Source organism: Triticum dicoccoides, chromosome 6B, assembly GCF_002162155.2.
Source record: "Triticum dicoccoides isolate Atlit2015 ecotype Zavitan chromosome 6B, WEW_v2.0, whole genome shotgun sequence".
Lineage (NCBI taxonomy): Eukaryota > Viridiplantae > Streptophyta > Magnoliopsida > Poales > Poaceae > Triticum > Triticum dicoccoides.
In genome coordinates, this window is record NC_041391.1 from 575566922 (window position 1) to 575581405 (window position 14484).

Genomic DNA, 14484 nt, shown 5'->3' on the forward strand with positions numbered 1-14484 from the left:
CCTCTCACTCGGAGGCTTAGCTGCAGCCCTGTGCTCGCCTAAGGTATAAAAACCCTGCCGAGTGGAGAGCAACCCTCTCATTCGGAGGGCTTAGCTGCAGCCCAGTGCTCGCCTAAGTGGACTAAAGAATAAGTTGATTGCAGTACAGGCACCTTGCTTTGAACCTGCAAAAGACATTCCGAGCCGAAGGCAATCGTATTCAAGCACCAAATCCAAGTTTGAATCGACATCTAAAGGAACCGAAAGTGCTCAGGCGTCAAGCCTGTTAAGGTTTGTCGGTTACAATTCCACTCGGCATACCGAGGCAAATTTAAAGCGTCGAGCCAGAAGAAGTTTTTTACCCCTCCTGTGGAGGGCTGGAAGGTGCAACAAATTCATCAAGGTCAATCCCGTCGGCGATCCGAGTGGCAGCTGCAAGGAAAGTTTCCATAAAGGACCTGAAGTCGTGCTTCTTGGTATTGGCCACCCGAAGGGCCGCCAGCTTCTCTTCTCGCGCATCTTTGTAGTGGACTCGGGCCAGACACAGAGCGACATCTGCACCACACCGAGCCGAGGACTTCTTCCACTCCTGCACTCGACCAGGGATCGTGTTCAAGCGGGCCATCAGCGACTCAAGGTCATTCTGAAGTGTCTCCTCAGGCCAGAGCGTCGAGTCGATGCGAGATGTGGCGGCCTTCAGCCTTGCGAGATAGTCCACGACAGCTGCAACACGAGACTCCAGTCGGAAAACATCCATGGCAACTTCGTCGTTCACCGGAGAATTGACGGGGTCGAGGTTTGGCTCCAGTCGGCTGGTTTCTTCTGCAAAGTTTTGACAAAATTCTGCAAGGATGATCACTAAGTCAAGGGGATAGTTGAATGGAAAAAGCCACAATTGGAAATGTTTGCCAAACATGGAGGTTTACCTTCAAGCATAAGAAACAGCTTCTTGGCAAGGCCACTCAGGAAGGCCTCCAGTTCAGTTTTCTTCTCAGTCAATTTGCTGACTTGGTCGGTCAGGGCAGCTTTATCAGTTTTCAGTCGGCTGACCTCCTTGTTGGCAATCCCAAGAGCAGCTTTCAGATTGGTATTGTCTTGTTCGAGCTTGGTGACTGAAGCTAACTTCTCGTCAGCAAGCTTGATCTTCTCAGCTAGCTCAAGGTCTTTCTTCTGCTGGGCCTCCCTTACCTTACCTGCAAGTTACAGCAAGATCAGATTTTGAAACAAGCAAGGGGAAAAGCAGTCGTCAGGGTCTCACCAAACATACCTTCGGTCTCCTCCTTCGCCTTTGTCAGCTTCTCCTAAACCAGCTTCAAGCTCAGCTCGACTTGAGTATGTTTTTGTTCCAGCTCTGAGTAGCGAGCCACAAGATCACAGGAGTTCTGCGAAGAACCAATCGACTAAATGTCAAATATAATTCACTTCCGAGTGAAAAAGGGAAAAACACACGTTTCTAAGACTACAGCCAAATACAAGCATTCGACCGTAGTCTCGGGGACTACACCCAGTGGGTGCACTCAGCGTGCCCCCACTAATCCCGATGAAGACAAAGTCGACCAGTCGACCTCAAAAAAAAAGATACATTCTCTAAGACTGTGATCAACTGCAAGCAGTCGACCACAGTCTCGGGGACTACACCCAGTGGGTGCACTCAGCGTGCCCCCACCGGTTTGTGAAATCCAGTCGACCAGTCGACTGACAGAAAGATTGACATCATAAAGCCTAAGGCCGACTGCCAGCAGTCGACCTTAGCCTTGGGGACTACACCCAGCGGGTGCACTCAGCGTGCCCCCGCTAACACAGAGTTTATTCGACACACCCACTGGGTGACTACTATAAATTCCGGAAAAGAAAAGTTTTTGGTAGCATATCCAACAGAACAAACAGTGGTCGACTGACCTGGACATTGCTTTGGAGGGCAGAACTGGCGTCATAAGCTGCCCGGCTCGCATCCCGGATGGTCTTCAGCTGCTCCATCATGAGTCCCACCTGGCGTATTGCTTCCTTCGCTGCGCCAGCTTGGTCCTCGGGGACGTGGTGCGTCGTGAAGAGGGAGGGCTGCTGAGCACTCGTCAGTGGATTTGCGAAGGACACCGTGTGTCGAGTGGTGTTCTCTTCCTCCACAGTCAGAATCTCAGGCGCCGTCACATCCTGAGGCACCTTACTGGCGGACGCTTTCCGACTCCTCCTGCGTGTCAGTGGTTCTTCATCCTCGTCGTCGTCAGGGAGATTGATAACAGTGTTGGGTGGAGCTGCAGAGAAGAATCAGGATCAGAGATCGTGAGTCAGTCGACTAAGAACGGTGTTAAGAATACAGTACCTGGGTTCGAAGTTGCTGCATCCTCCATCTCGTGGTCATCAGCCCGGGCCGAGGTCGCAGAAGTAGCAGAACTGCAACTCCAAAGGATCAGTCGACTAACTTCAGCGTCGACCAGAGATAAAGTTCACACAGAATAAGAAAATATGAGCAGCACAGTTACCCTGATATGGTGGGGATGGACACCTTCATCTTCGGCAAGAGTTTGATCGGCTTTGGCGGAGCCCCCCTAGGCTGCTTCGGCGCCTTTTCAGTCGGCACTGGAGAAGTGGTCCTAGGGCGCTTGGTCGACTGCGTCGCAACCCCCTTGCCACGTTCAGTCGAAGGGTCGTGGACGAGCTTCGACCGCCTTTCCGAGCGCGGTGGCACGACCTCCTCCTCTTCCTCCTCGTCTTCGGCGTCATCATCATCGCCGTCGTCATCATCATCGTCGTCGTCGTCCCCTGCAACGTCCGAGTCCCATTCCTCCTCATCCTGGCTCTCGCCCCCACTCGCCTCACCTTCCTCAGTCGGAGTTTGTGCCCCATTGGGCATCGAGTACAGCTCGGTGAGGGCCTAGCAGATATCAAGACAATGATCAGTCGACCAGTCGGCAGAGTAGACAGAGATGAATGCGACAAGAATGCAGTGGAGAGCAGGGCAAGTGTACCTTATTTGGATCGCTGTTGTGGTCGAGTGGAGGAATCCTTCTGGCTCCGCGTGGGTTGTCCTTGTTTCCGGTGACGGCTACCATCCATCTTTCCAGAGTGACATCGTCGACTGCTTCTGGATGGACTCTAGTCTCGTCTTCGGTCCCACAGTACAACCACATGCAGTGGCTCCGGAACTGGAGGGGCTGGATGCGACGCCTGAGGAAGACCTCCAGGAGATCCATGCCCGTCACTCCCTCCCGAACCAACTGCACCACGCGCTCCATCAACATCTTCACATCAGCTTTCTCCTCCGGGATCAACTTCAGAGAGGAGGGCTTGTTCACTCGGTCCATGGTAAACTGTGGGAGTCCACTCGACTGTCCCGGCGTCGACTGGTCCCGGCAGTAGAACCAGGTCGACTGCCAGCCTCTGACTGACTCGGGAAAGGTCATGGGCGGAAAGGTGCTCTTGTTCCTCACCTGGATGCCCAAACCCCCACACATTTGGACGACTCGGATCTTTTCGTCGCCTGGACTCGCCTTCTTCACGGTCTGAGAGCGACACGTGAATATATGCTTGAACAAACCCCAGTGCGGTCGACAGCCCAAGAAACCCTCACACATGGACACGAACGCAGCAAGATAGGCAATGGAGTTTGGGGTAAAATGGTGGAGCTGCGCTCCGAAGAAATTCAAGAAGCCACGAAAGAAAACACTCGGCGGCAAGGAAAACCCACGATCCACATGGGTGGCCAAAAGCACACACTCACCCTCTTCTGGCTGAGGCTGCCACTCCTTCCCCGGAAGCCTCGCAGCTCCGTGGGGGATCAAGCCCTCGTTGGCCATGTCGAGAATGTCGTTCTCAGTGATGGTCGACTGGATCCAGTCTCCTTGGACCCAGCCTTTCGGCAGGCGGGATCTGGACGAGGACCCTCCACGGCTGGTGGATCTCCCCTTCGCCTTCTCCGACGCCGACGCCTTCTTTGCACGCTCCAGCGCCGCCGTCTTCTCCTTGGCCATGGTCGCCGGCGAGATGCGCGAAGGGAAGTGGTGCGGGGGCGAGAGCGAGCACGCTGAGCAGGGAGGAAGGAAGCAGAGAGAGGGGGAGAATGCTAAGGCGCAGCACAGAAATCCTCGCCGGGCACATTTATAAGGCCCCTTCCGAGTGGATGACAGGTGGGCCCGGTCGATCTAATCATACCTGGAACAGTTATGCAGACGGGATACGTGGCGAAAAAGGCGGCGCGGAGATCGAGGCGTCCATGCCCCGTCCCATCCGAACGCCGCGGTCCGCCCCGCTTCGCGCGCGCCCCAAAATTTAGCATCCCGCGGAATCTGCGAGCAACAAATCAGTCTGTCAGGCGCGGTGTTTCCGGCGATCCGTCGCTCGGAGATCGTCGAAGCCTGAAAGATCACTCGACGCAAAAACAGAATGGATCAAGTCGACTGAAGGCAAGTTGTCTCCTGTTGACAAAAGGATTCTTTGGTCCAGAACAGCGCACAACCGGAGCGCAAAGGCTAATCGGAAACGACATCAACTCCTTCTTCACTCGAAGCCTCAATCCATTCGGGGGCTAATGATGGGGTTATATACCTAGGGTAGGGTCATGGACCTGATCCAAGTAACTTACCCTAGGACATCCTTAGAAGAGGTCGCCTTCCAGTCGACCAACGAGGATTCACTCGACTGGCCTGAAGGACTCGACCACGAAGACCCACTCGACCACCAGGAGGTCAAGAGGCACTCTGCACTGCAACGGCCTGTAATCAAGTAGACTTTATGATAGTAAAGGCCTTTATGTGGGGCGTTACCAGTAACGCCCCAGACTTAACTCACCTTAAACCCTCTCCTACGTGGGATGGCTGGGGTCCTGGCGCACTCTATATAACCCACCCCCCTCCACAGGCAGAAGGGTTCGGCACCTTGTAGTTCATACACTCATAATCCACTCGACCGCCTCCGGGCTCCGAGACGTAGGGCTGTTACTTCTTCCGAGAAGGGCCTGAACTCGTACATCCTTTGTGCTTACAACCTCTCCATAGCTAGGACCTTGCCTCTCCATACCTACCCCCCACTCTACTGTCAGGCTTAGAACCACGACAATTGCCTCCCCCCACCATGCCTTGGAGAGACCCGATGTGTCTAACATGGCGTTAACCAAATCAGTTAGAGTATGGTTCTTTCTTTCGGCCACCCCATTTGACTGAGGTGAATAGGGAGTCGTCCTCTCATGGATTATACCATGTTCCGCACAAAAAGAATCAAATTCATTTGAGAAATACTCTCCACCACGATCGGACCTAAGCCTCTTGATCTTTCGATCAAGTTGGTTTTCCGCTTCAGCTTTATAGATCTTGAAATAGTTCAAAGCCTCATCCTTAGATTTCAGAAGATACACATGACAGTATCTAGTGGAGTCATCAATTAATGTCATGAAATATTTCTTTCCACCTTTTGTCAAAACACCATTCATTTCACATAGATCTGAATGTATGAGTTCTAGTGGTGCAAGATTTCTCGTTTTCATAGTCACATGAGACTTACGTGGTTGCTTAGCTTGCACACACACATGACACTTGGATCCCTTGATAGTGGTGAAACTAGGGATTAAGTTCAACTTTGCTAGTCGTGACGTGCAAGCAAAGTTAACATGACAAAGACGTGAATGCCACACATTTGATTCACTATTGTTGCAAATATGATTAACAACTTTATTGCAAACGTCTGATAAGGATAAACGAAACAAGCCTCCTAACTCATAGCCTTTACCAACAATGGTTCCATACTTGGAAATTACAAATTTTTGTTCGACTCAAAGACAAACTTGTAGCCATCTCTACATAGAAGAGATCCGCTAACAAGATTTTTATTAACAGAGGGGACATAATGCACGTTCTTCAGCCGCACGATCTTCCCCGAAGTTAACTTCAGATCGACCGTGCCAACACCACGAACATAAGCACTTGAACCGTTGCCCATCAGCACAGTTGAAGTCCTGCGGTCTGATAAGACGAAAACATGGAAATATCACCGCATACATGCACATTAGCACCCGTATCAATCAACCAATCTGGAGAATGACATACTGAAAGAATAGTGGGAGATATACCATACCCAGCATCCTTCATGTTAGTGTCTCCAATGACAACATTAGCAGTCTTGCCGCCTTTCCTAGGATGTTGATTGTCATAGCGATTGGGGCAACTAGGAGCCCAATGATCAGGATCTCCACACACATGACAAACACCTTTCTTCTTGTCATTCTTCTTCTTGAAGTTGGTGTGCTGCACAACCTTGTTCTTCCCATCAAACTTTGCTTTACCATCAAACTTGCCCTTGTTCTTGAACTTGTGGGGCTAGAAGTTCTTCTTCTATACCATATTGGCACTAGAACCTCCCTCAATACCTCGAGCAAGATTGTCCTTTGCTCTCGCCTTTTCTTCCACATCAAGAGTACCAATGAGATCCGGAACAGAAAACTCCTGCCTCTTATGCTTCAGTGAGGTAGCAAAGTTCCTCCACGTGGGAGGAAGCTTAGTGATGATACCTCCAGCAATAAACTTGTCCGGTAGGATACAATTGAAGTGCTCAAGTTCTCTATCAAATGACTGTATCTCATGAGCCTGCTCAACCACGGAGCGCTCTTCAGTCATCCTGTAGTCATATAATTGCTCCATGATGTACAACTCAGTGCCAGCATCCGAGACCCCAAACTTGGCCTCGAGTGCATCCCACATATCTTTTCCATTACCAATTGACGCAGAAGCATCAACTATGTTCTCACCAAGAACACTCAAGAGAGTAGCCTTAAACAAGGTATCCATTTTCTGAAAAGCTTGTGCGTGTTGGGCATCTTGCTCTCCTTTAGGTTTGCCAAGAGTGGCGTCATAGCAGTTCATGGTAGGAAACCATAACACTGCTCTCACGCGCCACCTCTTATAGTGGATACCCTCAAACATAGGAGGTCTCATGGAAGCAACAGAACCACTCGGGGTAAATTGCCTATAATAAGGTTTTTGGATTGTTGGAAACATGAGCAATTTACCGAATGATTTTATGAACAGAAATACTAGATAAAGCATGGCTAGTATAGCAGTGATAAAATAAGCCATGCGATTTGACAAAGAGAAGGTAAACATCATGTTCATATATGAACCGTAACTAAACATATATAGAGCAGACAGTATAGCAGGTTGCATATATGCAATAGAGTCTAACATATGTAGGGCAAATGCTAGAACAAGGAACTGTAGCAGAACCTCTAATAGAAAGGGGAGAAACACATACGTGACAGCAGCAGGAGCAGAGGCACTGGACTTAGGGTCGGTGTCCTCCATGTCATCGAGGAGGTTGTCGACGTCGGGGATGTAGTCGTCATCGGGGAAGTAGTCATCGGAGTCCGGGGCATCCGTGACAAAGAAGTCAGTAGTCGCGCAGAGCGCTCCCCAATAACCTTATCACCCTTCTCCCGTACAAGACTCAAAAGGTGCGGTTTCGGAGGCCTACTGTCCCGACCTGCGGTGCATGCCGCAAGCCGGGATGAGGAAGATTGTAGTAGCAACACAGTGTTCAGGAACCGGTGGCGAGAGGAAGAATGAGTTCTGGTGTGTCTCTCTGAGAGAAGCGACCTCCCTTTTATAGGCGCAAGAGAAGGTGGCGAGAGGCTGCGCCGGGAGCTGAAGGGAATGCGGGAGACAAAACAAACAGGTAGCAGCCGAAGAGGCGCGCCGTTTGGATTCAGTGTCCGCTACAGAAAAATGTTTCAGCTTTCGAGTGACCTTTCGTATACCCATAGTGTGTGGCAAAAATTTAGACATCGGCTCGGCTCATTCCCACAACCCGCGATGCGTCGTGACGAGGCGTGCGCGTGGCGAGCCGGGCCGCGGAGTAGGAGCACGCGTGGATGTCCCTCTTGTTCTCATGCTCATACAAGTGGGGAAGGAACCTCCCTTATAAAGAGATCCAACTCCCTCCAAACTAGCAATGTGGGACTAAACTTTAGTTCCACCTCTTGCCTTGCACGAATGGGCTGCGTGGGCCTCTTGGATTTATTAGGAATTTCTGAAACTGCTATTGGGCTAGACCCAAATAGACAAAAAATCCAGCAATCCCCCACCAGATCCCAGAGGCACACAAAAATTTGCCTTTGGTTCCAAAACACTGTTTTATATACCGGTACTATAGTGGAGACTATTAAGTCGAACTTCCACCTAGAACTCTATGCTACACTATTAAGCAACTTGAACAGTGGACTAGGCCTTGAACTGCAAGTTTTCTACGAATCTAGCTTCACACAAAGCCTTGACCGATACGTGGCTACCGGGGGTCTTCCGCGCAGGTGGAGCTTATGTGTCATATTCCGAGACCTTTCATGAGTTTACTAGAGAGAACCCTGCTCTCATAGATTGGGACGTTTAACAATCAGACTCATATAGGTGCATTCTTCAAAAAGATATTCTGCAGGACAACATCTCTGCTTCAAAGATCCTCTTAGAACACATTAAGATATACATCAACCTGCCATGCAGATTTAGGAGAGTATTGCATATCATGGAGTGGTATTTTTAATAGTAAAGGTACTCTCCTCCCAGTTGACCAACAGCTTGTCTTCCACATCTAATTCACGGGATCTCCGATCACAAAGAATAGGTTACCACTGTGAACAACTCATATTGTGGGTCTCATACCCATCTCCCTCGATGCATTATCTATCACATTATGTGATAGACCCTTAGTAAAAGGATCTGCCAGATTTTTAGACGTTTGGATATAATCCAATGCAATAACTCCGGAGTTTTTCATTTTTCTGACAGACTTTAACCTTCTCTGAACGTGTCTTGATGACTTCGTGTTATCCTTTGAACTGTTCACTTTCGTGATGACAGTTTGATTATCGCAGTTCATAAGGATACCCGGTACAGGTTTCTCAACAACCGGCAAGTCATTCAAGAGCCGACGAAGCCAATGTGCTTCGATCGTAGCTGTATCTAGTGTTGTGAGTTCTGCATCCATTGTTGACCTCGTTAAGATGGTCTGCTTGCAATACTTCCAAGAAACAGTGCCACCTCCATGAGTGAATACATATCCGCTCGTGGCCTTTATCTCATCAGCATCTGAGATCCAGTTTGAGTCATTATACCCTTCAAGCACCTTTGGGTGCCCAGTGTAGTGAATTCCATAATTCACAGTGCCTTTCAAATAACGCACAACTCTCTCTAGAGCTTTCCAATGCACATCTCCTGGTTTTGAGACAAACCGGCTCAGTTTGCTAACAGCAAAAGAGATGTCAGGTCTTGTAGCACTGGCTAAGTACATAAGAGAGCCAATAATCTGAGAATATTTCAATTGGTCTCTAGCAATTCTTCGATTCTTTCGAAGTAACACACTAGCATCATATGGTGTTGGAGAGGGGTTGCAGTCACTGTAGCCAAAGCGACTCAAGATCTTTTCCACATAGTGAGATTGAAGCAATGTAATCCCACCAACATCGTCTCTCAATAGCTTGATGTTCAGAACGACACCAACCACTCCTAAATCCTTCATTTCAAAACAGCAAGATAGGAAATCCTTGACCTCATTAATAACATTCAGATTTGTTCCAAAAATCAGTATGTCATCAACATACAAGCAAAGCATAACTCCCTCGCCCCCACCATGGCGATAGTACACACATTTGTCAGCTTCGTTCACAACAAAGCCTGCATCTGTTAAAGTTCTTTCAAACTTCTCATGCCACTGTTTGGGTGCTTGCTTGAGTCCATAAAAAGACTTCAGCAACTCGCACACTTTCCCTCCCTGACCATCTATTACAAACCCATCTGGTTGTTCCATATAAATTTCCTCGTCCAACTCTCCATTTAGGAAAGCAGTCTTAACATCCATTTGATGAACGAGAAGACCATGTGAGGCAGCTAGTGAAAGCAGAACTCGAATATTGGTCAGTCGAGCCACAGGTGAGTAAGTATCAAAGAAGTCTTCACCTTCCTTTTGGGCATAACCCTTTGCCACGAGCCGAGCCTTGTACTTTTCATTAGTACCATCAGGCCTAAGCTTCTTCTTGAATACCCATTTGCATCCTATAGGTTTGCACCCATAAGGACGATCAGTTATATCCCAAGTTTCATTCGCCAAGATGGAATCCATCTTGCTACGAACTGCTTCCTTCTAGTAGTCAGCATCTTCAGATGCATAGGCCTCTGAAATAGAACTGGGAGTGTCATCTATGAGATACACAAGAAAATCATCACCAAAGGACTTTGCAGTCCTCTGTCTCTTGCTCCTAGTAGGAACTTCGTTGTTCTCCTCCACAGGACTTTCAAAGTGTTCCATCGAAATGGCGGCTTCAGTAATTGTAACTGGTTCCTGATTCGATGAACTAGGCATCTCCTAATTAGATGAGGTAGCCATATCCTTCATGGGAAAGATATCTTCAAAGAAAGTCGCATCATTCGGCTCCATGATCGTACCGACATGCATGTCAGGTACTTCAGATTTTACAACCAGAAATCTATAACCAATGCTATGAAAAGCATATCCCAGGAAAACACAATCCACAATTTTTGGTCCCAGCTTCCTCTTCTTTGGAATTGGCACATTGACTTTCGCCAAACAACCCCAGGTTCGTAGATAAGAGAGCTTTCACCTTTTCTTCTCCCATTCCTCGAATGGAGTTATCTCTTTGTTCTTTGTGGGAACTCGGTTTAGGACATGACATGCAGTCAATATCGCCTCCCCCCACCATGCCTTGGAGAGACCCGATGTGTCTAACATGGCGTTAACCAAATCAGTTAGAGTATGGTTCTTTCTTTCGGCCACCCCATTTGACTGAGGTGAATGGGGAGTCGTCCTCTCATGGATTATACCATGTTCCACACAAAAAGAATCAAATTCATTTGAGAAATACTCTCCACCACGATCGGACCTAAGCCTCTTGATCTTTCGATCAAGTTGGTTTTCCGCTTCAGCTTTATAGATCTTGAAATAGTTCAAAGCCTCATCCTTAGATTTCAGAAGATACACATGACAGTATCTATTGGAGTCATCAATTGACATCATGAAATATTTCTTTCCACATTTTGTCAAAACACCATTCATTTCACATAGATCTGAATGTATGAGTTCTAGTGGTGCAAGATTTCTCGTTTCCGCAGTCACATGAGACTTACGTGGTTGCTTAGCTTGCACACACACTTGAAACTTGGATCCCTTGACAGTGGTGAAACTAGGGATTAATTCCAACTTCGCTAGTCGCGACATGCAACCAAAGTTAACATGACAAAGACGTGAATGCCACACATTTGATTCACTATTGTTGCAAATATGATTAACAACTTTATTGCAAACGTGTGATAAGGATAAACGAAACAAGCCTCCTGACTCATAGCCTTTACCAACAAAGGTTCCATACTTGTAAATTACAAATTTATTCGACTCAAAGACAAGCTTGTAGCCATCTCTACATAGAAGAGATCTGCTAACAAGATTTTTATTGACGGAGGGGACATAATGCACGTTCTTCAGCCGCACGATCTTCCCCGAAGTAAACTTCAGATCGACCATGCCAACACCATGAACAGAAGCACTTGAACCATTGCCCATCAGCACGGTTGAATTCCCTGCGGTCTAAGAAGACGAAAACATGGAAATACCACCGCATACATGCACATTAGCACCCGTATCAATCAACCAATCAGGAGAATGACATACTGAAAGAATAGTGGGAAATATACCATACCCTGCATCCTTCATGTTAGTGTCTCCAATGACAACATTAGCGGTCTTGCCGCCTATCCCAGGATGACGCTTGTCATAGCGATTGGGGCAACTAGGAGCCCAATGATCAGGATCTCCACACACATGATAAACACCTTTCTTCTTGTCATTCTTCTTCTTGAAGTTCGTGTGCTGCACAGCCTTGTTCTTCCCATCAAACTTTGCTTTACCATCAAACTTGCCCTTGTTCTTGAACTTGTGGGGCTGTAAGTTCTTCTTCTATACCAGATTGGCACTAGAACCTCCCTCAATACCTCGAGCACGGTTGTCCTTTGCTCTCGCCTTTTCTTCCACATCAATAGTACCAATGAGATCCAGAACAGAAAACTCGTGCCTCTTATGCTTCAGTGAGGTAGCAAAGTTCCTCCATGTGGGAGGAAGCTTAGTGATGATACCTCCGGTAATAAACTTGTACGGTAGGATACAATTGAAGTGCTCAAGTTCTCTAGCAAATGACTGTATCTCATGAGCTTGCTCAACCACGAAGTGCTCTTCAGTCATCCTGTAGTCATAGAATTGCTCCATGATGTACAGCTCAGTGCCAGCATCCGAGACCCCAAACTTGGCCTCGAGTGCATCCCACATATCTTTTCCATTATCAGTTGACCCATAAGCATCAACTATGTTCTCACCAAGAACACTCAAGAGAGTGGCCTTAAATAAGGTATCCATTTTTTGAAAAGCTTGTGCCTGTTGGGCATCTTGCTCTCCTTTAGGTTTGCCAAGAGTGGCGTCATAGCAGCTCATGGTCTGAAACCATAAGACTGCTCTCACTGCCACCTCTTATAGTGGATACCCTCAAACATAGGAGGTCTCATGGAAGCAGCAAAATCACTCGGGGTAAATTGCCTATAATAAGTTTTTTGGATTGTTGGAAACATGAGCAATTTATCGAATGATTGTATGAACAGAAATACTAGATAAAGTATGGCTAGTATAGCAGTGATAAAATAAGCCATGCGATTTGACAAAGAGAAGGTAAACAACATGTTCATATATGAACGATAACTAAACATATTTAGAGCAGACAATATAGCAGGTTGCATATATGCAATAGAGTCTAAAGGGGAGAAACACGTACGTGACAGCAGCAGGAGCAGAGGCACTGGACTTGGGGTCGGTGTCCTCCATGTCGTCGAGGAAGTAGTCGTCGGAGTCTGGGGCGTCCGTAACGAAGAAGTCAGTAGTCGCGCAGAGCGCTCCCCAATAACCTTATCACCCTTCTCCCGGAGGCCTACTGTCCCGGCGTGGCGTGGCGTGGCATGGCGTGGCGTGGCGTATATGACAAAGAGAAGGTAAACAGCATGTTCATATATGAACCGTAACTAAACATATCTAGAGCAGACAGTATAGCAGGTTGCATATATGCAATAGAGTCTAACATATGTAGGGCAAATGCTAGAACAAGGAACTGTAGCATAACCTCTAATAGAAAGGGGAGAAACACGTACGTGACAACAGCAGGAGCAGAGGCACTGTACTTGGGGTCGGTGTCCTCCATGTCATCGAGGAGGTTGTCAATGTCGGGGAAGTAGTCGTCGGAGTCCGGGGCGTCCATGACGAAGAAGTCAGTAGTCGCGCAGAGCGCTCCCCAAAAACCTTATCACCCTTCTCCCGTACAAGACTCAAATGGTGCGATTTCGGAGGCCTACTGTTCCAACCTGCGGTGCACGCTGCAAGCCAGGATGAGGAAGACCTTAGCAGCAACGCAGTGTTCAGGAACCGGTGGCGAGAGGAAGAATGAGTTCTGGTGCGTCTCTCTGAGAGAAGCGACCTCCCTTTTATAGGCGCAAGGGAAGGAGGCGAGAGGCTGCGCCGGAAGACGAAACAAACAGGCAGTAGCCGAAGAGGCGCGCCGTTCGGATTCAGTGTCCGCTACCGAAAAATGTTTCAGCTTCCGAGTGACCTTTCGTATACCCGTAGTGCGTGGCAAAAATTTAGACATCGGCTCGGCTCATTCCCGCAACCCACGGCGCGTCGTGACGAGGCGGGCAGCGGAGGAGTGCACGTGGATGTCCCTCTTGTTCTCATGCTCATACAAGTGGGGAAGGAACCTCCCTTATAAAGAGGTCCAACTCCCTCTAAACTAGCAATGTGGGACTAAACTTTAGTTCTGTTGGAATATGCCCTAGAGGCAATAATAAAATGATTATTATTGTATTTCCTTGTTCATGATAATTGTCTATTATTCATGCTATAATTGTGTTATCCGGAAATCGTAATACATGTGTCAATACATAGACCACAACATGTCCCTAGTGAGCCTCTAGTTGACTAGCTCGTTGACCAACTGATAGTCATGGTTTCCTGACTATGGACATTGGATGTCATTGATAATGGGATCACATCATTAGGAGAATGATGTGATGGACAAGACCCAATCCTAAGCATAGCACAAGATCGTGTAGTTCGTTTGCTAGAGCTTTTCCAATGTCAAGTATCATTTCCTTAGACCATGAGATCGTGTAACTCCCGGATACCGTAGGAGTGCTTTGGGTGTACCAAACGTCACAACGTAACTGGGTGACTATAAAGGTATACTACAGGTATCCCCGAAAGTATCTGTTGGGTTGACACGGATCGAGACTGGGATTTGTCACTCCGTATGATGGAGAGTTATCTCTGGGCCCACTCGGTAATCCATCATCATAATGATCTCAATGTGACCAAGTGGTTGGTCACGGGATCATGCATTATGGTACGAGTAAAGTGACTTGCCGGTAACGAGGTATTGGGATACCGACGATTGAATCTCGGGCAAGTAACGCACCGATTGACAAAGGG